The sequence below is a fragment of the Phascolarctos cinereus genome, unplaced genomic scaffold (genome assembly GCF_003287225.1).
Source record: "Phascolarctos cinereus isolate Bilbo 61053 unplaced genomic scaffold, phaCin_HiC Scaffold_5;HRSCAF=322, whole genome shotgun sequence".
NCBI lineage: Eukaryota > Metazoa > Chordata > Mammalia > Diprotodontia > Phascolarctidae > Phascolarctos > Phascolarctos cinereus.
In genome coordinates, this window is record NW_027555958.1 from 420,791,102 (window position 1) to 420,816,134 (window position 25,033).

At 38.5% G+C, this 25,033-nt stretch overlaps 1 long non-coding RNA gene and 1 pseudogene across 1 annotated transcript; both read right to left on the reverse strand.

Annotated features, from left to right (window-relative positions):
• Nucleotides 1-1,667: 1,667 nt before the first annotated feature.
• LOC110199735 (methyl-CpG-binding domain protein 4-like) lies at nucleotides 1,668-5,728 on the reverse strand (annotated as a pseudogene).
• Nucleotides 5,729-7,594: 1,866 nt separating this feature from the next.
• On the reverse strand, nucleotides 7,595-24,958 carry LOC144457836 (uncharacterized). Its single transcript, XR_013487379.1, has 3 exons — nucleotides 24,219-24,958; nucleotides 23,383-23,565; nucleotides 7,595-8,834 (listed from the first exon to the last, which is right to left on the reverse strand). It is a non-coding gene; the product is annotated as an uncharacterized LOC144457836 (long non-coding RNA).
• Nucleotides 24,959-25,033: the final 75 nt, after the last annotated feature.

Below are 25,033 nucleotides of genomic sequence, written 5' to 3' on the forward strand. Positions count from 1 at the left end.
GCTCAATATACAAAAAGGGCAAAAAACAGCCCTTGCTCTCAAAGAGTTAAAAGTTTAAAGAGGGATATGGTGTGCAAACAGCTAATGTTCAAACAGGATATATCCAGGGTAAGTTGGAAATCAACTCAGAGGAAAGGCACTAAAATGAAGGAGGACTGGGAAAAGCTTCTCATAGAAAAGGTGACACAGAAAGTAAGACTTGAAGGAAGATAGAGAAGCTCTACTGCCAGAACACAAGACCCTCCGCAACCTGGCAAGACCTCATCTTTCTAATATATCATTTATTACTCACTTCCATATACTTTGTTTCAAGCAACTGGGGCTATTTTGTCCCGCCAAACATATCTTTTGTCTTTCCATTCTTCAAGTTTAATAACCCTTCTTCAGCAGTTTGTAACATAACATAATTTTAAATCATCATCCACAAGCATTTATTGGGTGTTCACTATGTGCCAGGCACTGAGCTAAGTGCTGGGGATACGAAGAAAGGGAAAAACTTGGCCCCTTCCTTTCCTTCAAGGAGCTCACAGTCTAACTGAGGAGACCACAGGCAAACACCTGTGAACATTCAAGAACTATAGAGCGTAAGGGAGGTCTGTGTTGTTTGTCGTTTGTCCTTTGTTTCTGAAGAGGATCAATTACATCGCGGGGTGATTTCTTGACTTACACATGAGTTGGATTGAAGTGCAGCAGTGTGCACAAAGTCATCAGCCTCACTCTCTGTTTCTGAGTCACAGCAGTCCTGTGGCAGGACACGCAATAGTTATAAATGCCACCTTTTGGGCAATTTTCTTTTTTTTTTTTTGGAATGGGAAGCTTCTTTATTTGAGACAGAATTGCAACTGTGTTGATATAATGTGAACACTTATATGCATACACACACACACACACACACACACACCCCCACATGAATAAGGACTTCTGGGTAGGGCTATTTCCCCAGGACTACGGGTGTTTTACCAAGTGCCTTGCCATATTATAGTTGCCCTATTAGTTCACAATAAACCTGTGCTTACTGGGATATGCATAGTATCACTGTACCTCTTAGAATCTATTTCAAAGTAATTCACACTAAGATACACATGTATATGTGTGTGTGTGTGTGTATACACACACACACACACACACACACATATGTTATATGATAGGCATATATCGTTCCCTATTCCTAGGTATGTGAATTGCAACAGTGATCAAAGCTTTATCACTCCGGAATTCTGGTTTCAGTCAGCTTGCGCAGAAAGTTTTATGCTTTTTTTTTTACATAGAGGTGTGGGAGGAAGCTTTTGGCTCTGCAATCACACATCCAGGAGGAATATCCACTAGATGATCTTTGGTCCCTTTCCAAGTCTAAATCCCATGCAACTTGTTTAATGTACAAAATCAGCCTTGGCATCACATATTTCAAGGGGGAAAATTATAAAAACAAGTCAAATGTGGTCACTGTTTATTTTTTTTAATATCAAAGCATTTTCCTGGCACATTTGGTTATGAATGGAATGGAGAACAGTTATGATTTAATAAAATTTGATAATTCTGTCACATCCATGTCTGCTGTAATTTAAATATGTACAGGTAGAGTGTGATGAGTGGTTGTGATGACTAGGTGCTCCTCATAAAGTGAGGCCTGATGCAGTTACAAATCTGGATTAAAATGTTAAGTCTTTTCAACTAAGATTTTCATGCTTTTCCCAGAGGCAGTGATATTTCTTGGTCTTCAGGATAGATCTGCTTCCATTTGCTGACACAAAAAATTCTCTAATTGTCATATTCTCCAATTCGATGCAGTTTGACTGGGCACCTCCACTATTTCATCAGACAGACATCTGAAAATTTGGTTTTTTTGGCTCTAAGATCATAAGGTTGAGAAGCTTAGGGAGTTCTGATCCTTCCTTCCAGTTTGCAGTTCTTGCCATATCAGCAGAAGGGTACATCTCCAGAAACTCCCAGAGCACAAGTATTGCCATCTTGCCTGAAGTCCTATTGAGAAACTGAGACTTTGCACAGCCCTCCCTCACTTAAATCCAATTCACTGCATGTCATGGCCTCCCTGATGTCATGGTCCTCTTCGAGAATGAAGGACAAACAGCAGCAGTGATAAGGAGCTTCCATGGGACAGGAAAGAGTGTTTCTTCGACAACATTAAAAGGGGATCAAGGTCGAGTCCACTTTTTTTAAAATTAATTAATTAATTTTAGTTTTCAACATTCACTTCCACAAACTTTCGAGTTTTAAATTTTCTTCCCTTCTTTTCCCACCTCCCTCCCCAAGACAGCATGCAATCTGATATAGGTTCTATATATACATTCCTATTAAACATATTTTCACATTAGTCATGTTGTAAAGAAGAATTAGAACCAATAGAAGGAACCATAAGAAAGAAGATACAAAACACAATAGAAGAAAAAAGAGTAAACAGTATGCTTCAATCTGTATTCAGACTGCATAGTTCTTTCTCTGGATGTGGATAGCATTTTCCATCATGAGACTTTTGGAGGTGTCTTAGATCCTTACAGTACTGAGAAGAGCCAAGTCTTTCAAATTAGTCATCACACAATGTGGCTATTAATGTGTACAACGTTCTCCTGGTTCTGTTCACTTTACTCAGCATCAGTCCATATAAGTCTTTCCAGGTTTTTCTGAAGTCCACTTGCTCATCATTTCTTACAGCACAATAGTATTCCATTACATTCATATACCACGTCTTGTTCAGCCATTCCCCAATTGATGGGTATCTCCTCAATTTCCAATTCTTGGCTACCACAAAAAGAGCTTCTATAAATATTTTTGTACATGTGGGTCCCTTTCCCATTTTTATGATCTCTTTAGGATATAGCCCTAGAAGTGTTATTGCTGGGTCAAAGGCTGTGCACATTTTTATAGCCCCGTGGGCATAGTTCCAAACTGCTCTCCAAAATGGCTGGATCAGTTTACAATTCCACCAACAATGCATTAGTGTCCTAATCTTCTCACATCTTCTCCAGCATTTATAATTTTCCTGTTTTGTCATATTAGCCAATCTGATAGGTGTGATGTGGTACCTCAGAGTTGTTTTGATACGCATTTCTCTAATCAATAGTGATTTAGAGCATTTAATTTCTTCACCTGAAAACAACCTGTTCATATCCTTTGACCATTTATCAATTGAGGAATGACTTGTATTCTTATAAATTTGACTGAGTTCTCTACATATTCTAGAAATGAGGCCCCTTATCAGAGACACTGGTTGTAAAAATTCTTTCCCAGTTTTCTGCTTCCCTCCTTATCTTGGCTTTGTTTGTGCAAAAACTTTTCAATTAAATGTAATCAAAATTATCCATTTTGCATCTCATAAATGTTCTCTGTTGTTTGGTTATAAATTCTTCTGTTCTCCATAAACCTGACAGGTAAACTATTTCTTCCTCTCCCAGTTTTCTTATAGGCATCAGCCCTTATATCTAAATCGTATACCCATTTTGATTTTATTTTGGTATATGGCATAAGATTTTGGTCTATGACTAGTTTCTGCCATACTCTTTTCCAGTTTTCCCAGCAGTTTCTGTCAAATAGTGAGTTCTTATCCCAGAAGCTGGGGTCTTTGGGTTTATCAGACAGTAGATTACAATAGTCATTGACTACTATCTTGTGTTCCTAACCTATTCCACTATTCACCACTCTATTCCTTAGCCAGTACCAAGTAGTTTTGATGATTGCTGCTTTATAATACAATTTAAGATCTAATATGGCTAGGCCACCTTTCCTAGCATTTCTTTTCATTAGTTCCTTTGATATTCTGGACCTTTTGTTCTTCCAGATGAATCTTGTTATTGTTTTTTCTAGCTCTAAAAAGTAATTTCTTGGTAGTTTGATTGGTATGGCACTGAGTAAGTAAGTTAATTTAAGTAGAATTGTCATTTTTATTATATTAGCTCAGCCTACCCATAAGCAAATGATATTTTTCCAATTTTTTAGATCTGACTTTATTTGTGTGAAGTGTTTTGTAATTGTGTTCATATAGTTCCTGGGTTTGTTTTGGCAGGTAGACTCCTAAATTTTGGGGGGGCAAGGAAAGGCAATCAGGGTTAAGCGACCTGCCCAGGGTCACACAGCTAGTAAGTGTCAAGTGTCTGAGGCCCATCAGGTCTTCCTGACTCTAGAATGGGTGCTCTATCCATTGCACCACCTAGCTGCCTCAACTCCTAAATATTTTATAATGTCTACAGTAACTTTAAATGGAACTTCTCTTTCTATCTCTTGCTGTTAGGCTATATTAGTAATATACAGAAATGCCAATGATTTAGGTGGATTTATTTTATATCCTGCAAATTTGCTCAAGTTGTTTATTATTTCAAGTAGTTTTTTACTTGATTCTCTAGGATTATTTAAGTATATCATATGATCTGCAAAGAGCGATAGCTTTGTTTTTTCCTTGCCTATTCTAATACCTTCAATTTCTTTTTCTTCTCATTGCTAAAGCTAATGTTTCTAGTACCATATAGAACAACAGTGTTGATAATGGGCATCCTTGTTTCACTCCTGATCTTACTGGAAATACTTCTAGTTTACCCTCATTACATATAATGCTTGTTGAAGGTTTTAGGTAGATGCTACATGGAGTCCACTTTTTAAACAGCTTCTGTTGAGGTGGACTAAGGGCTTCTTTGTTGTATTTGTTGAAGAAATACTGGCTGATTTTCCTTCTCTCCACTTGTGTTCACTGGATGGTGTTTTCTTCAAATGTCTCCACAAAAGTCAAGTCTTTTTCATCCTAGGAGCTGCTGCTATTTCAGAATTACATTTTAAAATGTTGGCGTGCAAATGCTCCTTCTTTTCTCCAGTTTCTATAAAGGTGCTTTCAGATCCTAGAGAAGTACACCCACCCTTCTCTTTATATTCTGAAACTTCACTGGCACATAATGTATTTTCTGTGCAAGAAGTTACTTGCACAGTACACATTTGGGAGTATGAGTCTAAAGCAAATTATTTTATCAGTTCCTTTTCTTCTTTATCTGTCACTATTACATTCTTGTCACTCTTTCCACCATCAGAACAGCATAGGGGTCTCTTAAGGTGATTATCTTGTGCAATGGAAATAGCCATAGGAACTTCTTTACAAGATGTTCCCTTTTTTGTCTTTGAATGCAGCCAGAATGATTTTTTCCTGTTCTTTTTCTTAGCTTCCTAAATGTGACTCCTTTTTGTAGTTATTGCCTTTCTAGTATTGCCATCTTACCTGAAGTCCTATTGAGAAACTGAGACTTTGCACAGCCCTTCCTCACTTAAATCCAATTCATCTGCATGTCACAATCTTGAGAGTCAAGGACATCAGCACCCTTCTGGAGCCTGTGGCTGAAAGTAAAGAAAGACATTTCACTACTCTAGTTCTGCACCTGTGAAATCTTCATGGGGGAGAAATACTACCTTTCTCTTTCCTTCGAGGGGTCCTAAGCTTTTACTTTGGGCTCAGGCAGCTCTGCTTCACCTGGAACTGTGCTGCTGGAGCTTCCATGCTGTGATATGGGTGTCTTGAAGGAGTGTTGCTCTTGGGAGGGGCCCTGAAGTCAAAATCTTCTGGCTTAAGAGAAGTCTTTCCATTTTGGTGAAGGTAACAAGAAAGTAAACTTTTGGATCTGAGCTTCATTCCTTCGAGACTCATAAAGTAAACATCGTATTTTCCAGCAGCTTTTCTAGGTAATCTTTGTTTCACAATCCTTTCCTATCCACAAGGGATAGACTTAAAGAGCTCCATGATAGCACCACCATTGCACTGAGTACTGGCATTAGATTCCTGCAGCTGGAGAGCTATTTCCTCTCTTCTTTCTGTCACTACATCTCATCATCTCTCATTTTTTCTAGCTCCCGGGATTTCAATTTCTTCACAGGCATCCCTAGGGTTGAGCTCTTAGTCCAAGCTCAGAGTGAGGCAGCTGAAGAGGGAAGTAAGTCCTGCCACTAGCAAGCCCAGAGGATCCATCAAGTGGGGAAGAAAAGGGGCAAAAAGATGAAGCTCCAAACAGGGCCAAGCACAGGGGTCAGGGGCCAGAGGCAGACAGAGCAGCTGTACTGCTTGGAGCCATGGGGCCCTGGAATCACACCTCTACCTCCTGCTGGGGGAGGGGGTCCTGCCTGTTAGTTCATCCTCCCTCTCACTGAGGGGCTCCTGGGAGGTGCCGTGTTGAACTACCTCACTAGTCACCTTAATGGCAATTCTTTCTTATTAATTAATTTATTTTTAGTTTTCAACATTTGTTTCCGTAAGATTTTGAGTTCTAAATTTTCTCCCCTTCCTCCCCTCCCCCTCCTCAAGACAGCATGCAATCTGACATAGGCTCTACATATACATTCATACTGAACATATTTTCACATTAGTCATGTTGTAAAGAAGGATTAGAACTAATGGGAGGAAAGAAGAAACGAGAAAGAAGAAACAAACAAAAAAAGAGAGAGCAAATACATCTACATTCTGTCCATAGCTCTTTTTCTAGATGTGGATAGCATTTTCCATCAGGAGTCTTTTGGAGCTCTCTTAGATCCTTGCATTGCTGAGAAGAGGTAAGACTATAAAGTTAGTCATCAAATAATGTTGCTATTACTGTGTACAACGTTCTCCTGGTGCTGATCGCTTCACTTAGCATCAGTCCATGCAAGTCTTTGATGGCAATTCTTAATGGTCAGGAAATCCTCTGTATTTTCTAGGCTTAAGGCTTCTTCTTGACTATCCTATTACCTGCTCAGTCTCTAGGATCTGGTTTTCCATTTAAGAATGTCTAGAATTTCTATTTCTTCAATTCTTCCTATTTCACTATCACACAATGTTCCAGCCCAACCCTTTCAATTCTGAGCCAACAATAATGTTCATGTGTAGTGCCCATCCAAGTACTCATGAATAATCAACAATCCCCTAACATATTCTTCAAGGAATGGGAACTTGCAGGTGACCAAAGACAGTGAAGAAATGCATGATAGCTCTAAATAGCCTGCAATATGAGTGAAACAATAGATACCAAGTAAGCATAATCTAAACAGAATGTTGCCTAGTAATACACGAAAATCAAGAGATTAATATATGTATAGCCTACTATCGCGGGCACCTGTGTCCCTGACAGTGTTTATTTTCTGGCAAGTATGAGAGAGATAAAGAGATAAGTGGGCCAGGTGGGTAACAGGTTCAGAACCAGTTCCGTTTATTGATCTGAGGGCTAGGGTTTTTATACCCCATTCGTGGGAACAGAACCCAGAGTGGAGAAAGCCAAGTATCAACAATAATTTTCCTCATGGTAACAGTAACTGGGGGAAGTCCCCCCTGGAGTAGTCTCCTTGCTTCCCGGTTATCTTTCAAATCCTTCATTTTCTCAAGCGAAAGACAGCACCTAGGAAAGGCTGGAGAGCCTACGTTCTGACCTAGGTGGCTCTTAGATAATGGACAGGAACAGGAACAATCCGGCATGACCTAAATCCTCAAACCCATCAGTGTAAGCCTCAACAATCTCCCACCTCTGACTGTTTAACTTGAGAAGATGAAGGGATGAAAAAATCTCACCTAAAGTATAGTGTGAGTGTAGTTTAACAAGCAGGGAAGGAGGAAACACAAAATCAATACAAAACACAGCCAAGGTAAAAAATGAAACAGCAAATTTAATACATTTTTAAAAAGATTAAGTTGATCAATCCAATCTAACAATTTGTTTGCAATATCTTTAGGATCAATACCATCAATACTAGAATCAGCAATTTCATGTTGTATTTTGGATAGCTGGTTAATATCCCAGGTAATATTGTCAGAGTGCCATGCACCTTGGAGCTTATTTAATATTTATTCAATAGTTACATTAGTAAAGTTTGAGTACACATATGGAGTTACACAGATAAATGAATAGTGATAATCACATTTCAAACTGAAGTGTGTTTCTAATTGTTGTATATGTTTACCTAATGCAATTACTGACGGTTCTAAAAGATCCAATTCTTGTTGCACCATAGTATCTATATAAATTTGATGCTGTAAAATCATAGAACGATTGTTAGCATACTGAGCAGTTCAAAATTGGCAGTAGTATCATGAAGGGTATTAATATTGAGGGTAATATTAGAATTGTGCCATGCCCTCAACAGGCAGGTACGTCTCTTGTCTCGTGAAGCATCATAGGGTAGCAGGGTAATGTAAATATATGAATATTTATAATCATGTTACAATAGCAACCTTGTTGTCAAGGGTTTCTAACTTATTTCCTAAATACAATGCTGATTGCTCTAATAAATTGACTTTATACAATATATCAATAGCTTCTTGTGCTTTAAGTACTAAACATTGCTAAGTAATGTACAAATTATGCAGTTTAAATTTTTAAATTGAAGCATAATAGATAAAACAGTAGTAGATACAATAAAAGAAGCAACAATGATTAAATCAATGATAAGGAGACCAATACATAGGTGTCCTGGATACTAGAGATCTGAGGGTAATCGTAACAATGACTTTGTCCTGGAGATAGGGATCTTCTTGTCTTCCGAATATACAGGTGTTATTAGTATATATATAGTCCCAATTTGTCCATATTTGCAATAGGTTGCAACCAGGGTGGAAAAGGAAAAATAAGTCCAGTGCTGAGCACTCTGTACATGACACACTTGAGCAGAAAGTAAAACTACTAATTACTAAAAATACAATTCAGGAGTCTTTTATCACTCGATGAGAGGGAGCTTTCACTTGACCCTATGTGGGAAGGCGACTCGTCACTGTAGATTGCCTCCTTCTGTGGTTTCCCAGAATCCTCATACTTTGTATTCCAGCTGTGAGTTGTTATACCTGCTCTGACATCTTTCTCCGGTATCCGGGACAGGTTTATCAAAGTTTTCTGAAAAAATATTAGCATATCCTCGTCCCCTTGTTCGTAATGGATCTGGTAACGGATCCGGGCCTCTGGATGTTTTAGGCTAGAGTGTACTCATCTTTGTTAGTATTTAGAAAATTAATAGCCAATAGTAAAAAATATAACCAATTATCAAAAATTAATAGCCAATTGTCATAAGGGGTAATAGCCCAGATTCCCCCTTTTTTGTAAAAAAAAAATTTAATATTTTTGTTTTTAATTATATAAAATGTTTGTGATTAGAGAAATGTAATAAAAAGAATAAATGGAAGAAAATGTTTAGTAACAAAAGGAGGAATATTATTTGTTTTAATTTGTGTAAGTACACTCAATAATTGTGAAGGCTTGTAAAATATGATTGATTACATGTTTAATTGTTCCACTTGTTTGAAAAGTGGCAAAAATGAAAGAAGAAAAAATATCAATCATAACATGAATATAAGAAAGCTTTTCAAAAGAAGGCATATAAGTTACATTCGATTGTCAATTACGTTTAGGAGAAAAGCCCTTTGATATATATATGAAACAGGCTATTAATTAAAAAAAAATCATTATTCTTTATACAATGTTTGTAACACTGTAGGAGTTTATTTAAAAATAGTCCCAGAATATTTTCTTCTCAATAGTTAAGGTGGTTGTATTGGCAGAATATAATCAATAAAAGGCTCAATAAAAACTTAATAAAAAGTTAAGTGTTAGCAATTAATAACTTGTAAAAGTGTTGGGTAGAATTGTAATTAAGAATCAATAATGGTATTACTTTTCAGTAAAAAGATCTGGACAAATTAAAATGTACTTGTATGTAGGTAATATAGATAAGGTAATAACATCAACAAAGTGAGGTTTGAAGCTGGTATAAAGGAGTATATAATTGTGTATTAGTAATATATTTTAACTTTGCAGTCTCTATATTTTAAGAGACATAAATAGATTATTTGCTAGTAGAAACAATATTAATAGGCTCAGCAAAATCCTGTTATATATTTGTATTTAACCCATTGGTGAACGCAGTGGGTGTTGAAGGAATGAGGTTAAATTTAACAATTTTTTGAAATACCCATGAATAATTAGTAAAAAGGTTAATATTTTGAGAGATGGTAGTGATTATCAATATCAATATGACCAGGAAAAATAATAACAGCAATCTGGCAATCTTTTAAAGAGGAAACAAGAGTGTCTATTTATTTTTTATTATAAGGTTGATGAATAACTGCAAATACATTTTCTGTAAATTAAAAACTGTAGAGGACACTGGAGTACTAAGAATAGCACCTTGCACTTCTATAAAGAAATATAGGTGAGATAAGTTTTAGGAATTTTTCTGTTTGACTAATTAAAGCTCATGTTTTGCTTTAAGAGTTAATATGCTAGGGGACTTTAAATAAGGATCTTCTCTAAATGTAAAAAAGAAATTACACAAATGTTCTGTAGTAATTTGGAATGGTGGTCGGAGCCAATTAATATCCTCTAGAAGTTTCTGAAAATCATTGAAATTAAATACTGTTAATGAATTAAGAGGTAAATGTACTTTTTTGTGATTTCACGGTTGTTTTGGTGACAATATGACCTAGCTAGGAGAATGAAGATTTTTCTTAAGCTTTTTTCCAAGGCTATAATAAGCCCAGAGTCTTGTAAAGCTAATTAAAGCTGAAATAATAAATGTGTGAGTTCCCTGTAAATGGAACAGCTACAAAATACGTCACTATATAATGTATCATTTTTAGCTTTTTGTAACAGAATAGTAAAAAAGCAATCTTTTAAATCAATAACTCTATCAAAGACTAGGAAGTCATAAAGCATCCTCAATTTTCCTGACTTCTTTTTAATAATAAAAACAGGTGAATTTTAAGGAACTCAAACAGGTTTACTAGATTTCTTTCATATTTTATCAGTTTTATGGATAGGAAAAGCACAGACAGTGGGTGGGAGAAAATAACAGCTCATTAAATGTGAAATATTGTGCCCCACAAATTAAGGGGAATTAATTGAGTTTCAACTATGTTTTATTCTACTAGTTTAAATTCATCTTAAAATAATTGATTAGTAGTGATCTATTAGGCAGGCTAAAACTAATTAATATCCTTAAAAAGTCATTTGAAAATTATTAAAAGTTATTAAGGAATCTTGACTAATTTTTAATACTTTGGTGGTCTAATTGTAGACTGTGAACCAATATGTCTAAAGTTTAAAGTAAGCAAAGGGTGATTTCTTTTGTACCTTTTAAGGGGTAATTATAAATCTATGAGACTGAAAGGCTTGTTAAAACTTAGGCATTAATAAGGAGAGTTTGGTAGTAGTAGGATAACTGTAAAGTTTATCATCCATATAATAAATCATTTTTGTCTGGGAATATTTTTGCCTAACAGGTATAATAGTTTTATGAACAAAGTTTTGGCCCCTGGTGGAAACATTCTTTCTTAAAAGAACATAATAAGAAAACTTCAAATACTGATTTAATGGAGGCAACTATACTCAAATTTAAACTCAAAACAAAATTAGTTATAGTCCTAAGAGTCTTTTACTTCAAACAGTTTAAGTTTCACTAATTATGGCTTAAAGCCAGATACAGTTAATTTTATTTTCATGGAGTGTAATAAGCAATAAAGATTTACTAGGACTCACATATATAAGAAATTTTACTTAACATCCTTTCTTTCACTAATTTAAACTTATCTTGGTGAAAAAGCTAATTATTAGAAATCATTTATATAAAGTTGCAACTTCTCAGTAAGCTAAACGAATTGTTAGGAACTCAATAACAAACAAATTCTCCTCTCAGAGCAGACAACCTTGCTCAGAGAGCCGACTGCTTGGCAAGCTTGCAAAGTTAAGGGAATTGCCTTATGCCCCTCCTTTTCACTCATAAGTAAATTAAAAATTCTAGGCTTTAACTTTAAAACAGTGACTTCAAATAACTTAGTTAACAATTTGGTAATTTTCATAAATGATATTTAAATTGTTTTAGCTCTAAGCCATTCGTTAATCATAGGTAAAGATGGGAATACCTGATTTTCTAATTGACAGTTATAGAACATTATAAAACAAGATTAACCGGACTTGATAAAATAATCTAGCTGGCTTTACACAGCTTTCCCACTATCTTTTAGTTCAATTTTAATAACACCCAAATTATTAAAAATTGTTTGACATAATACATAAAAATTTACTAATTTGAAGCAATACTATATTTTTAAATTTTGAAACTAACATATTACTAATTTGAATGAACTAAATTATCTTTTGGTTGTGTTCCAATCCTTAAAAACTTTTCTTTTTGATCTGAGGAGGAAAACTCGCCCTCCTCTTCTTCTCGTTCTTTCTCCCCCACCCCAACCTGGCCAGTGTTGGAATTCAAGAGAAAGGACGAGAATATTTTTCAACAACTCATCTTTCATAATCTTTCAATCTTATACCCAAAGCTTTGGCCAGAACTTTAGAATGCAAAAAAGAAAGAGAATTTTTTTTCTAACAATTCTCCAAAAGTTTCCAAATCTTTTAGTCTCAAATCCTTTGTTCTTTTACCAAATCATATAACCTAAATAATAAAATATTTTTTCTCTCCTTCCCTCCCCCGTCCACCCGCTCTCAGGAAGCGGCTGGTATTAGGGAGGGGGAAAGGGAGAAAGAAAAATGGTATTTCAGAGTCCAGCTCTGGTGGCAAAGGTTTCAGATCACACACAGTATACACAGACAATTATAGACAATCATTCATACCTCACAGACACACAAAATGACAAGAAGAATCTGAAAGCCAGAAACTTGTCAGAAATGCCCTATACAAATCAAATAATATCCATTTTTATTTTATTTTATCTTTTCTTTTCATGGTATTCTAAAACCAGGCAAAATCTTTCTTAAGGTTTTGATGTTCATAAGAGGCAAAGCAATCTATACTTTTATAGGGACCTCTCATTCTGCTACTTGAGCCTTTTTTACAGTTCAGGGCATGGAGAGTGTGGAGGGGGTGTTGAAACTTTAGCTACTTTATTACTTACCTCATTTTTAATTTCTGTTTTGGTTAACGTTTCTGCAACTTTTTCCTCCTTTGTAGTGGAACAAGAGGCTTCTTCCTTAATTACTTTTGTGGCTAGAGCCACCTCTTCTGGTTTTTGGAGACATATTTTAAGCATATTCCAAACTGCAAAAGTGGACACTGGAAAAGCACCAGGTCCGCATTCTTGAAGATAGTAATCACTTAATTGTTTACCTCCTATTTCCCATTTTTCTATATCTATCATCCCTTCCTTGAAAAGCCAAGCACAGCGTTGTTCCACTGTATCTAAACATTCAACCAGCTGTCCAAAAGTGATTAATAATCCCCTGTCTATTGCTAATGATTTTAACACTTTTAAAGGATATTTTCTGTCTCTTTTTTCTGCTGAAGAGCTCTGCCCCATCTCAACTGCTTATATTTTCTTATATTCTCAACTGATTATCTTTTCTTATGCTCTCAGTCAGCTGTGTAACTTCACCTTCATTGTAAACTGAATATAACAAGGCACTTCAATTCAAAGTGAAAATAAAACACACATAGTGATCTGTTTTTCTAATATCCTGCTACACTTGATGAACTAAAACTACTTAGGAAGAAATTATCGCCCTTACCTATCCTGCAATCTGTTTGCTGTCTTTTTTCAAACAGCGGGAGTCGTCTGCTTTCCAGCGACCCGTTTCCCGTCTTGTTTCAGACGGGTGGACCACTGCTTGTTATGGCTGTTGGCCAGACAGCCCACCGTGGTCAAGGGCTACTCACTGGGGGAAACCACTCTTTCAGGCTCCCTGTTCGGGTCCCACGTTGGGTGCCAATTGTCATGGGCACCTGTGTCCCTGACAGTGTTTATTTTCTGGCAAGTATGAGAGAGATAAAGAGATAAGTGGGCCAGGTGGGTAACAGGTTCAGAACCAGTTCCGTTTATTGATCTGAGGGCTAGGGTTTTTATACCCCATTCATGGGAACAGAACCCTGAGTGGAAAAAGCCAAGTATCAACAATAATTTTCCTCATGGTAACAGTAACTGGGGGGAGTCCCCCCTGGAGTAGTCTCCTTGCTTCCCAGTTATCTTTCAAGGTTTGTTGAAAATCCTTCATCTTTTGAAGGGAAAGACAGCGCCTGGGAGAGGCTGGAGAGCCTACGTTCTGACCTAGGTGGCTCTTAGATAATGGACAGGAAGAGGAACAACCTGGCCTGACCTAAATCCTCAAACCCACCAGTGCAAGCCCTCAACAGCCTACTGCCTTGGTCTTTAAAAAAAAAAACCACATTGAGGGACTCTAGCATCTTATGTAGATGTTCTTTGTAGGGGTTATGGAAGAGCATGGACAAGAATCAGAGAGGATGAGAAAGAAACAATGAGCTGCAATCTATTCTGGCAGCAAGGTAGCAGAGTGGATAGAGTGCTGGGCCTAGAGCCAGGAAGACTCATCTGGCCTCAAACACTTACTAGCTGTGTTACCCTGGACAAGTCACTTAACCCTGCTTGTTTCAGTTTACTCATCTATAAAATGAGCTGGAGAAGGAAATGGCAAACCACTCCAATATCTCCCAAGAAAACCCCAAATGGGGTCATGAATAGTCAGACACGACTGAAAAACAACTGAACAACTCTGTTATGGTCAGTGAGATCAAGCACCCCTTAAAGGTATCTAAGTGTAGCTGTATCACAGATATGTACCCCTGGTTATGAAGAAACCTGGATGAAAATATGGATTGCGCAATACCACACACTACCATTACTGGAAAAACAATTCAAGATGCATACCCTGACAATGGATCAACAGTTCTTGTTGATCTGTTTTCTAAATAGTTCTATCTTGCAAAAAATAGTATTATTAGTGTGTGGGACAAGTAAAAGTTTCTCATATGAAATGGAAGCTATGCCCCCAAAATTTAGTTAAGGCTTTAGCATTAGCTGGGCCCAAGTTTCGTTTTCCTGTGAATCATATAATAGGGTCATACACCAGCTGTCCACCCCCTCCCTTGTTTTGTAACCATCACCCCAGCCTTATCCTTACCAAATAAGGCAATCTTCTAGCTCCCAAGCTTGGTTTGGGTAAAATGTATCTCTTGGGTTCTAAGTATAGATTGTAAGGTCTCTTGCCTCAACCAAAGAGGATGAAGAGATTGAGGTAAACAAGTGAGGAGGAGGGTTTCTTGGAGTGGTTTGTCTAAGGGTATATAACTGGTTGCTTGCAGTTGTATCTTGCCTCACTATTCCAGTCTGCCCTGGGTAGGTGATACGGAACTCTTATGCGAGACTTGCTAGAATAAAACTTCTGTTTTCTACTGAGAGAAACCTCTGAATTTTTATTTGGGTAGGTGGTCTCAATCCCACTCATTAGCAAAAGTGAAATAATCTTGGATTAAGCCCCAATATGGTCAAGAAAATGTATACAAATGGGCAATAAAAAATTACAGAATCTTTACTCAATAAACTAGACAGTAAATTAATAAAAAGGCTTTTTACTGTCATAGACAAAGGTATCAAGAAGCCATATCTTTCAATTTAGGTAAGACTTTTGGCAAAATACTTCACGGAGTCAACTTCTCTGTTTGGTCATAGAGAAGCCAAAATGTCAAGGACTACCTAGACTTCCACCTAATATATATTAAAGCATTGCTAGTTTCAGGCACAATGCAAAGGGGGGTGGGGGCAGAACTAGGAAAAGGGACGGAATAGGAAAAAGAATACTCTTAAGCAATACAGACACATATCCCACTTAACCACAGTAATTGGTTCCACAAAAATAGGATTTTAGTGAAATACTACGGGGGCAATTAGTTCCATTGAAACAAAGGTTATAAATGGACAACTGGCTGGCCAATGTTATAATGGGATTTTTGACTTCACAGATGAATTCATTTATAATGTAATAATTATATCATTGAGTACCAAGCTCCAGTTCTACATGATAGGTAAGAGTACATGAAATGCTTCTAGTAAAGCTTCTCTGATGGGGTTCAAGGCAGAATTGGGGAAGGAAAAGGAGAGGGGAAAAGGGAAAGAGAGTGGTGGGGAGGAAGAAGGAAAGAGAGCAAGAATTCATGAGCAAACCAGCAAGGACAAACTGGGTTCAAGTCCCTTTCAGACATGTTGGCTATGTGACTGGGCAATCACTTAACCTCTTGCTGTTCTAGGGAATGTTCCAGGACTGTAAACTGCTGGTAGGTCATAAAAATAAGGAAGCAGAAATTATCTCAAGTCAATGAGAAGCTTACTGATTGTCACATGCAGTAGCCAAAATGTATATATGTATGCTAAATACATGTATTGGTAGCCCATCCAAGGGACTATAAATTTCCCCAATTTTTACCCTCTTGATCAAACAATACTGGCTTCTTCACTTTACCACTTATTGTTCCCCAAGTGACATAACATAGATGCACGTTCTTTTTATCATCCTGAAGACATTCTGTTTTTGAGACCACCCAGAAGTCTTCTGCACAAACAATTCTGCAGTTTATCAGCAATTCTATGGCCTCCTTTTCCTGTTTTACAATCTTGTGGGTTGCCTTAAAATTATTTTCCCTTATTACAGCATTATGTTATAGTCATTTACAAAAATTAACCTATCATTGCAGATAAGATATTAACCTATATTGGTAAAAGGAAATTACCTCAACAATCATATTCACATTCTCAAGGCCAATGAACGATCTGACAGATAGAGATTAAGACAGAACAAAACATATATTTCTTCCCTAGAGAATTCAGATAAAAAATAAACTTAAAGACAGTACATACACATGTTTAATAGCATAGTTTTTTTAAAAGACTATGCAAAGTACATATTGCCCTACACATAGCACTAAAAATCAAAGATAGGAACAATAATGTTACCTTAAAGCAAGGCATGCTTACGTAGAGAAAGCTTACATCATTTTGACAAACCTCATGGGATGGGAAAACAATGCAACAGTGTTCTTCAAAGGCTGCTTATACATCACCTTTTTGCAAATAAAATCATAATTAAATATAGGGAGAATTGTTATTTAAAAGGAAATTATTATGGTTTTTTAAAGCATACAAATGAGCGCTCCCCAATTTATTTTTCACAAGTACAAATTTTCATATAGCCTATATAGGATTTTCTTGAAGTAGTAGATTTTCTACATATTAACATAACCACTACCAAGATAGAGTAGAAACAAATGTAGTAAAAGGCATAGGCTATGCAAAATGTTTACACAAATTCCTTTTTTTCCTGAATTTTCCATATTTATTTTAGTAGCAACATTCTTCTCTAAGTGAGGACTATAATTTATGCCAAAAAGCAGGTGACAGAACAAGGAATACTTCTGTAACACAACCATTAGACAAGTATTTTGCTATTCTAAACAGTGAATAAGAAATTAGTAATGAGTTGGAGAACCTTTTAACCACATTGTACTGTTTTAAGATGAAAACTGATCAATAAAAGACCAACAGTTATAGCCAGTGTTTCTAGAAAGCACTTAGGTGCCTGCTATGGTAAATAAATACAACATGAATAATTTAAATATGTAAAAACTGAGCTATGGAAACCAAAGTCCTTAAAAGTAGTCACCAAATGTTAGCTCCATCTCTGAAGAGGGACTTCCCTTTAGAGAAAGATCATGGCAACACAGCTGCAGGAACTTGAGAGGGTCTCTTCCCCATCTGGCTGCTGGACCCATGGAAGCTCCAGCATCACACAATGTCAGGGCTATAAGGAGACCTCACAAATACACTAACTCAACACCCTCCTTTTGCAGATGAGGAAACTAACATGAAGAGAGTTTAAATGACTTGCCCCAAGCCACCTGAGCTCAGGCTCAAAAAGACATCTCAACTCAATAGCAGATAGGAGGAAGAGAAGGTGAACTGAATTAAGGGACTGCTATTAAATTTCTAGTCAAGGATACTTACTAAAAATCAACGTCTGGAGTAGGGCCAAGATGGCAGGTGTGGTAGGAATCAGCAGGGTTCAGCTTCCTCCACAAAACTACTCTAGACAGATCTAGAAAATTCACCAAACTAAATCCCAATGGGGAAATCCAGAAAAAATCAGAGGGAGTCATGGTCTGCTCTGCAGGGAGACAGATAAGTAGGTCTGTGGACACTGAGGGACCATATCGGGGCAGGAACGTGCTGTGCATGAGCACTCCAGCAGCCTGAGAGAGGCTGTGAACCAAAGCCAGGAGGAGGTCCCAGACCAGACCAGGGCACTGTGATGGGAACAGGTGCCAGCTGGCCACTTTGTCACCTACTACCCAGTTCCATGTCACAGACTCAGGTAGGGTAGGGAGGCTTGGATGATGAACCAAGAAAGAAAGAAGTCCCAAAGCCAGCAGCAACACCATCGCTCAGGCCCCAGGCACAGAGCAGGCTCTTATTTCCAACATCTAGCCCAACCCGCCAAGGAATAACTGGGGCAGCAATCCTAGACCTAAGGGAAGCCCTGAATTCTGCCACTCTGAACCAACAGAGTTTTCCATCTGGCTCAGAGGGGCTGCTCAAACCCAAACCCATTTCAGGAACTTGTAGAGTTCAGACCTGGAGAGCAGCCATCAGACTATGTCCAGGATCAGAGCACTGAAAGCTTGTAGCACTCTAGCCTGTCACTGAGATCCTGAATACACAATACTCAATACTCTTTAAGAATATCCCAGATATTCCCTCCAGAAGTGCACAGAGACTAGTCCTAACATCAAATCCAAGATCAGGACCTAGGCTGGAGTGAGAAAACAAAAAAGGAACCCATCAGAGAGAGCTACTATGGTGGCAGGGAAGCTCAAGACACAAAATCCAGAAGAGAATGACTACAAAATATCTACAAGCAAAGTCTCAAAGAAAAACACAGCCTGGACAAAAATTCAACCAGATTTCCTGAAAGAGATGAAGCAAAAGCTAAAAAGAAAAAGTTTCAAAAATTTTTAAAGTGAAATGGGAGAGCTGGAGGAAAAAAATTGAAAAAGAAATGAGAGCTGTGGTAGAAAGCACTGGAAAGGGGATTGACAGCTTTGCACATGAGGTACAAAACTATACTCAACCAACAAACTCCCTCAAAATTAGAATGGCACAAATGGAAACCAATGACTCCATGGGGCAATAAGAATATTAGAACAAAGTCAAAAGCATGGGGAAAAAAAGCAGAAGAATCTAACATAACAAAAACAACTGACTTGGAAAACAGGTCAAGGAGAAAAAAATTTAAGAATCATTGGATTATTGAACGCCATGACCAAAAAAGAGCTTAAACATCATATTTCAAGAAATCTTAAAAAGAAAATTGGCCAGACCTCTTAGACCCAGAGGACGTAGTAGAAACAGAAAGAATTCACCAGTATCCTCTTGAAAGAAACCCCAAAATGAAAACTCCCCGAACATCAGAGCAAAAATTCAGCATTTCCAGATCAAAGAAAAAATACTGCACGCAGCCAGAAAGAAGTCAAGCACCAAGGACTCACCGTTAGCATCATATATGATTTAGCAACCACCATATAAAGAAGCAGAGAGCTTGGAATACAATATTCCAGAAGGCATATTTCTTTTATTTATATTTATTTTCCATTCTTTTGGTGGAACCCAACAGAGAACTTAAGGCTTGCATGGTAGGATTCCAGAAAAATCCCAACAAAACATCTAGAATCCATGTGATCTGGGGCATTTCCAACAGAAGCAGTCTCAGTGACTGGAGGCAAAAAATGTTTTGACTCTGCCAATTAGTGGTCTCCTGAAGTTAAAAGAGTCATCAGCTGACATAACTCACATCAAAACAGATTTAAATATTAAAGAGCCAAGCATGTGGAAGGCAAATGGTCCCTTTAATCAGCAGCACCAATTTCCATGGCAAAGCTGTTAAAATGCAGTACTTGGAATCAGGAAGAACAGGATCTCAAAGAAAAGTTGGGAAAATGCCCCTCTCTCCCTTTAGTCGAGGGCTGAGAGGAGAAGGTGGCAGACCGAGGGTATAGAATATCACACACAGTCAAGGCACAGCCAGTGGGCTGATTGGGTTTAGAAACTTCTTTTGTTTTTCTTTTTCATTTTAATCTCTACTACAAGGTACTAGGGAGGGCTTGCTGGGAGTGGAGAAAGGAAGGAGATAGAATATATCTGTAAATGAATGAGTCTTTTAAAAAAAGTTATCTGGGGGAAAGTAAAATAAAAAGGCTCCCTGGTAGTTCCTACACAAGTCACTGGCAGGAGTTGGACAAATTTGGGTTCAAATTCCTGTCTCAAACACATACTACCTATGTAACATAGGGAAGTCCCATTAAGCTGTTTCCTCATCTGTAAAACAACGATTAATATCTGTAGCACTAAACTCAGAAAGTTGTGTGAGGTTTAAACAAAGTAATTTACCTAAGTGCTTTATAAATCTTAAAGAAATATATAAAGTCAACCATTCTTATTATTTCCTCATCACTAGAAGATTCTATAATTCTACTTAATTGTCTGCCTGCTGGTTCCTACTCAGGCAACTGGTGGGAACTGGACAAACAACCATCCAGGATGTTGAGAATGGGATTTACACTTCAAAATGAGTTGAACAGGATAATGTCTAAGGCAGAGGTTCCCAAACTTACTTGGCCTATGGTTCCCTCTTAAAAAAAATTACTCAGAGCCCCCTGGAAATCTACTTTCTTTAACCCTTTAACGGTTGTGGTTTTTTTTTTTAAATGTGCATCATTTCAAAATAATATGAAAAATTTTTTAACAACACATCTTAAATGTAATAACTTATTTTAAATTTGTGGGTTTTTTCTTGTGTTGAAATTTTAACGATGCAATATTACATCACATAACTGTATAGTATCGTATTGTAAATAAGACATTACTTGGACGTATTCCTGCCAGCATGCTGGACTTCCCAACAATGCCTGACAAGCTAACCTGCCAATACTTGTTTGTTAAGACCTGTTGGCAGACTTGACCACTGACTACTTATAACTTGCATTTTGTGTATTTATTTGGAAAATAATGTAATCACTATGACTTTAATTCTGTTACACAACAGATGAAATGTGTATGAACTGTTTTTCAAAATTTTCTTCTCTCCTTTCCTTATGCTTCTAGGGGCACCTTATTTTAATTCAACACCTCCCAATTGCACCTGAGGCTACTACCACTGGATAGTTCCAGCCCTCCCCAGAGAGCAGAATCACCCCTCTGGGAACCTACTCTAAGGTATCTTTCAATTCTAGGATTCTAAGCTATTTTCCTGAATCTAATTATTAACACTCATCATATGCAACTTTCATCTTAGTCCTACAGTTCCTGTCTGAAATACAAACTTCTGATAAACTACTGAAAAGGTATAGATCTCTTTTTAAAAAATCAATTTCAAAATGGAGTTAGTGTTGTTTAAAGCAGCCTCAAGCACCTTGGTTGGCAACGTGAACTTTAAATGAACTCCTCCATCCAATCCTGGAGCTTCGAATCAAAGTGTACCTCTCCATTTGTAAAACAAATGTATAACATCTTTGAGCTAGCAAAATGTTTTGTCTAATTTGTTACTGAACCCTGCTGACATCACAGAAGACGTATGTGCAAGAAACTGCAGTTGTTCATAATACTGCTTTTAGTTTGGGCACTAGTTTTTTGTTCAAAAACTGCATTTAAGCACTGAAATTTTTAGAGAACTTTGTAGACTCTTAAAATCTACCTATGTGCTCACATTCTGGGTGATTGCTATTGCAAAAATATTTAACATAACTTTCATCTTTTTTCCTCAAATATTTGTAGTGTCAGGTTTATGACCCATCACTATCATTACAGGCTACTACTGAAGGTCACTTGGAGAGGATTCAAATATAACAACCACCAGAAGAACACTCACTACTTTAATTCTTCATTTGTCAAGTGACAGTTATTCCCTGATTTATAGTCACTTCGTACAAAGTATCTTATCTTCATCAGATTGTCAGTTCTTTGTGGGCAAAAAGTGTCTAAAATTATGATCAACATTCTGCATATAAACCATTTGCTGGCTGAAGATTAAACAGATTAATAAAACTGAAGAACTATCCAACTAAATATTACGGTGACTTGCTGTCACCTTACTCTTGGGTTCAAAAGTTGAAAGATTTCACCAAACTCCTTTCAGTTACAGATCTAACTTAATTAACTCTACAACTCAGATAATGTGGTATAAATGATACTCTGAGAAATGACTGAACAGGGAAAATAGTCGCTCCATTTAAATAACTTCTTACCAATTAACTCCTTTTATATCAACAAGCTTCAAGAATGAGTGCCATTAGAATTTAATGTTAGAGAAAGTTAAACTAAGTTCTCAAGGAATTCATTGCCCGACTAAGTCCTCTCCATCCCAACTCCTGCTCTTAAATTTAGGAACTTCAATATAGATGTTGAAGCTCCTTCAATCACCAGTTAACCTCTCAGTTGATGTCCTCAGCTCTCATCACCTGCATGCCTTCACTCCAATTCAGCTACCTTTTGAAACAGTTCATACCATTAATCTCTTCACCAGCTACAAGTGTTCAATCTAACTCTCAGCAGGGTTCTAAAATCCCCTCAGCAGCCCTCCTCCTCTATTCTAGTCCCTGAAATGGTGGCCCTTCTCCTTGGCAACAGCAATACCCCTACTCAAGTCCTTGATCCCATTCCCTCCACAATCTTCTTTAGGAGTTTGCCCCTTCCATCATGCCCATCTCCAAACTTCAATCTCTATCCACTGTTTCCTATTCTGCTACAAAAGACCATGCTTAGATCTACCCTAAGGTTATAAAAAGCCAGTATCCACCTAAATCTCTTTTTCACAGCCAAGTTCCTAGAAGAAGCCTTCTACATTCCATGCCTACTCTTCCTCACTTCTCAACCCCTTGCAATCTATTTCTGACTCTACCAGTTGACGAAAACTGCTCTCACCAAGGTTACCAAGGATCCAATTGCTGTCCAATGGATTTTTCTTAGTTCTCATTCCTATCAAGTAAATCACCATTTATTAAATGCCTACTATGTGCCAGGTATTGTGCTAAGTGCTTAAGATACAAAGAAAGGTAAAAGACAGTCTGCTGTCTAGCTCATATTCTAATATGGAAGACAGCATGCAAACAACTGTGTAGAAATATGTATTCAAGACAAATTAGAGATACTGTATTCAGGAAAGCACTAAGATAGGAGGCCTGGGAAAGAAGGAAGGACTTTAGCTGAGACTTGAAGGAAGCCAGAGAAATCAGGAGCGAGAGAGTTCTAGGCATGCAGGGACAGCCAGTGAAGATGCTCAGGCCAGACTATTATTATGGTCAAGGAAAGCCAAGGGGGCCAGTGCCACTGGATCACAGCACACTTAAAGGGGAGTAAGGCACAAGAAAACTGAAAAGAGAGGAAGGGGCCAAGTCATGCTATATTACAGTTATGCTGGAGACTAAGGATTTAAACTGACTGGCATTTCTGGGGAGAACAAGGAGGATATGAGAAAGTACAAACTGAGGTCCAACTACAGCTCCCTGAAGAAGCCACATTCTCCACCAGTGATCCTAGTGTTCCAATTAATTTGAAGGAATTCCCTAGAAAGTCAGTCATTTAAACATTTATGAAGCACTTACCAAATGCTTGACGGTGTGCTAGCTGGTGGTTTGCCCTTCATTTTTGAAGAGGACCAAGAACATCAAAAGTGATTTTTTGACTTGTGAGTGTATTGAATTTTAGTGAGGCAGAGTTGCACAAAGTCATCAGCCTCTCTCTTCCTGAGTCATCGAAGTCCAGTGGCAGGGCAAAAGTCAGGACACCTGGCAATGGCACAGAATGCAGTGGATGCCCTTAGCATCTTCAAGTCGGATCAATAACTAAGGCCTCCACTGTCTTGGAACGAATTGTTCTCACCCACTCATTGGGGGAGGAGAAGAGTTCACCCGTTTGGGGACATCCCCCAACTCACTGACAGGTTTGAGACCCGAAGATTACCCACAACTGGTTTAGCGCATCTGCCCAGGTGGTTTACTGGAAGCCTCTTGTAGCCACAGGTGAGAGTGGGGTGAAGGCAGACACCAAAGGTGGATAAACAGCCCTGAAAAGGCTCAGCAAGCCCTCACACCAGAGATGTTAGTCCTCCCTGAACACCCCATACACAGTGCTAAGTACTAGAGATTCAAAGACATCCTTCTTGCCCCTCACCATAACCACCCCCTCCTCCTTAATACTCTCCTCAGTCACTCAATAAGCACCTACTATGCGCAAGGTGCCCCAGTTCCTTCCCTCAATCTTCCCTGGGTTCTGTCGCATTGCTCTTCCCTAGCTTCCCCTTTCGCTGCCTAACTGTTTTTCAGTCTTCTCCGCTGGATCATCATTTCTGTTCTGGCCCATAAAACAATCAGTACTCCCCAGGGCCTGCATCTAACCCTCTATCCTAAAACTTTCTCTTCTGTTTCCCCGGGTTCATTACCTCTTCGCAAATGACTTCCAAATCTATTTAGACAGCACACAACTTTTCTCCAACTTCCCGCAGATTTCTCTCTCCATCAGAATGTCCCATAGGCATCTCAAATCCAACAGGTACAAAAAGGAATTTATTATTGCTCGCCACCCCAACCTCCCAAAGTGTCTGAGACAAACACGGGACTCCAATCTTCCCGACTCGCAATCCAAGGAGCCCTGGTAAGGACCAGCCGGAGAGAGGGAAGGAAAAGCGGAAGGGGGAAAAAAGGGAGGAAAAGAAGGAGGGTGGAAGAAAAAGAGAGAGGGGAAGGGGAAAAAAATAGGGGAGGATACCACCTCAGAGATCAATCGTGTTTTCAGGCTTCATCCCAGGCTCCCCCTCCCCAGGGTCCTGTGGGAAAAGGGGGATCATTCTCCCCAGGACCTCAGGAGAATGAAAGGGGAGCAAGAGCAGCCTTCCTCGACATTGGGGTGGGGTAGGGATGAGAGAAACACAAGCTGATCGGCCCCTCCTTCCCTTCCTCTCCCCGTCCCCAAATCCCAGGCTCCGGGTGCTGTCAGGACAACGGGGGCCCCTTCCCCGGCCCTAGCCACAGCCGGCCCGCGGTCACTCACTGAGTCCCAGAGCCACCGCCAGCCCGAAGCCCCATCTCAGAGGACGACCCGAGGCGGAGCGCGCCAGAGCCTGACCCCCTGCCGCCTCCGAGGCCCCCCTCAACCCCTCTCAAACAAGGTCCGGCAGCCCCACCGTCCCAACCTCGACATCTCCCCACCTCCCGGGCCCAGGCCCCTCCCAACGCCCTTCGTGGGACAGCAATTGGA